Source organism: Montipora foliosa, chromosome 1, assembly GCF_036669935.1.
Source record: "Montipora foliosa isolate CH-2021 chromosome 1, ASM3666993v2, whole genome shotgun sequence".
Lineage (NCBI taxonomy): Eukaryota > Metazoa > Cnidaria > Anthozoa > Scleractinia > Acroporidae > Montipora > Montipora foliosa.
In genome coordinates this window covers 18,343,000-18,346,428 of record NC_090869.1, presented here as the reverse complement: position 1 = coordinate 18,346,428, position 3,429 = coordinate 18,343,000, and the positions used below count along the sequence as shown (strand labels likewise).

Below are 3,429 nucleotides of genomic sequence, written 5' to 3'. Positions count from 1 at the left end.
AAACTGTGACCTCGACCAAATATTGTCTCGAATTTTCACACTGAGAGTAAACTGATTGTGATCTTGTCAATAAAGGATATGTGTATGGCTAACATAGGCTATAAAAAATCGCGTTGTGCTAAAAGGAGGCCCGCGTCCCATGCAGCACTTGGAAAGTACTAATAGAAGATTTCTTTACAGTGATCGAAATTTCCTGTTTTCCTTGCTTAATTACCGTAAAGGCTTATTTTTTCGTGACAACTTGGGAGAGCTTCAGAATTGTTTGAAAGCAAATTTAGGAAACGCTTTCTTCGAGCAACATCTGCCTCTTATCATTCTGATCATCCTTTTAATTAAATATGTGGCAGATCTTATTAGATTTTATCAATGACCGTCAATGTGTCAAAGTTATGGTGACAGGCCTTTTAGCCGGTGCAGACGTAAGAAGAGCAAAAATAACGGACTTTCATAAATATCTCTCTCTAATCGTTTTGAAAGCCGCGGTTAGAAACCGGTGATGATGACTAAGGAAAAGGGAGGAAAACACCGGAACCATTCGTTCTGAACTGCTATCGGAAATGCATCATATCCATATATTCTTCGCGCTGTTTTGCACAAAGCTTGGTGCTTTGGTCATGCATGGCTATTCACCTTGCCGCGAATCGAGAACTGAAGGAGGAGTCGCCCTTCTGCACGCAACTTACCAGTCCAAAGTTGTACAAAGCTTTTTTGGTTGCGTTAACAAGTGTATCAATGATCCGTCATGCATGAGCATCAACTTTTGGTGGGACACCAGGAAATGTGATTTGAACTATAAAACAAAGGAGCACAGTTGTTTCGCTTGTTTCGTAGTCGAACCATACTCAACCTACATGAAAATGATCAAATCCTACGGAAACCAAGGTAAATGAAACTTTAATGTCGTTGAATCCCACGTAAAACGAGCTAACAGGGTTGAAATTGGCATCATTTTTTTTTTAATCCTCTCTTGCCGACGCATAATCAGGCGATAAATGATCAAGGCAAGACTTGGGATAACGTACACTTATACTGACTTGTAAATTTGTAAAGGGTTTGAACGTAGACGTACCTTAATCAAAACCCTCTCACCCCTAAACCGGCCATACTTAGTATTTTACTCTTTCTAACGCGAGACGATTTTACTCGTGAATGGGGACCCCCCAGGAGTGATAGTGAACAATTAACTACAAAGACAAATTGCAAAAATTGGCGATTTTTTTTCCTTTTCTTTTTTTTTTTTTTAATTAGCGAAACTATATGATGCAGCCAGCTTTTCTGAACTAGCTACCTTATTATAGGAAATGAAATGAACGAATAGTTAAAAATTCGCCTTAATTTAAGTCGCTCTAATTATTTTGAGCATTATTTTCCGCGAAAGTTTTAGCAGAAACTCTCAAAATTTCAACGCGGTAAATGCTCAGAAACTTGGCAAATTTTCATTGCTCTGCCAAAAGAGAAATGGCGACTTATTTCAAAGATAATGGAGTCAGCACCTGCTGCTATAGCAGAGGCAATAATTTCGATTGCTTGTGAAAATTACTACATTATTTTGTAATCATACCGGTATTCGTCATTTGAAATGCCCACGATAGCATTATAAGGACTTATTTTGTCTTATTTAATTGTGTAAAACCTTTCTCTTGTTTTAATTTGACGTTCTGGGACGCACATTTTCTGAATTTCCAATTTCCATGTACTACATTTTATCACTACAATAGCAGAATGCACCGTTAAGACAATTTCAACTAGTTGCTTCCGCAGTGAGTGAGCCTGACTGAAGTGAACGAGCGAATTAGCTCTCTAACCGGGAGAAGAACACATTTTTCTCCAAAACGCAAGAGATTGTGGTCAAAGGCGCAAGGAATTAGGGTTATGCGCGAATGGAGGAATTAAGATGCGCAGTGTTGTTGTTGTTGTTTTTTTTTTTCATTTCTCTTCTCGTATAAATAAATTCTAAATCATTCAATGAAAAAGGCCATGAACTTGGAATATTGTAGGAAAAAATCTTTAAACTACCTCTCCGATTCTCAGGTCTGTGCGGTACATCGTTTCTGAGTTATTTCTCGAAGCGTTTCGCGCAACTTTATAAAGTCTTGTATGGAGGTTGCGGCTAGTAACCAGGGAAAATATCTGGAGTTCATTTTGCGATGAAAGCACTTACTTTTCTCTCATGAGATAAAATACATGTGATAAATACAGCTCAGCTCCCATGATGTACTTGAAAGGCTCAAACAGCTGAGATTCATAGGGATAAACTTTTTTTTCAACCAAATAGCAGTTGTATCATGATGTCACTCAAGGTGACAATTCGGAAATTCAAGATGCTGTACTTTCGAAACGAAAAACGTCACAGAACTGGAAACTTGCAAAAAGATTTATTTCCAGGTCATCTTCAACCTCCTTTAGACAAAAATTCAGAAGACCACGTGATATTGATCAACCGTCTATTGTTTTCAACTTCCCTCGAGTGCGGTCCAGAAGAGGAGATCCAGTGTAGTGTTTCAATCTGAAAATCGAGAGAGGTGTTGGGTGTCCTGTGCGGGTTACGGACTTACACAGCACCATGACATAATATCTTCTGCCTTCCCATTAGGGAGGCAGACGACACAACAATATCTGCAACGGGCGTAACTCGCCATGGAAGACATCAAATACATGAAATGAGAGTTAGGAAGATTACCGCAGTCAGATAAACACTTTAGCAAGCGAGCCAGAAAAAAATCCGGGGTCTCATTTCTCGCGAATCCCGATAACATTTCGGGCCCAAAAAACCATTTACGAAATGACTATCCACTGGTTTTGATAAGCTAGCTTTTTAACTTGTTTTCAAGACTACAAAAACAAAATGATTGCGAAATTTTGCGACTAAACTCTGGGAAAACTTTCGGGAAGCTCGAAAAACGGGCCTCAGACTTGAACGGGATTCGATTCGCAATTGTATGGCCCTAGGTTCGAATCCCGTTCGAGCCTGGATTTTTTCCACAGCTGTTTCCAGTCAGTGTAGTAGTTGTAGTAATCCGCTATTGTTTGGTATTGTAAGCAGCTTCTATCGTTGGCTTGTGTAGCGAGCCAATCACATTGTACGTTACAAGAGCTGCTACATGGCCCACGATTTTTTTCAGGATCACCTGCAACCTTTTAAGTTGCTTATCTAACTGCGATGAGTTTCATGTTGATTCAGCAGTTCAAATACATGAAATCTCAGATAAAATCTTGTATTTAATCTTACGCGATTGTGCATAAGAGAGCCCATATTCCTTGATTTATTGCAACATCGGCACACCATTTCAACAGCTAATGTTATATATAGAGACCCCCTCCCTTGAAAAAAAATAAAACGTTATTTTGAATGTAAGTAATTTTTTTTTAATTTAATGTTAAGCACACGCAAGCTCTTGCAGCGCAATAAAGTGGTTGGATCCAGCAGCA

General features: G+C 39.0%; 1 pseudogene; it reads left to right on the top strand.

Moving 5' to 3' along the window:
* The first annotated feature begins 746 nt into the window (after positions 1 to 746).
* The window catches only part of LOC137975692 (neurexin-4-like), an 8,613-nt pseudogene continuing 5,930 nt past the window's right edge, over positions 747 to 3,429 (top strand).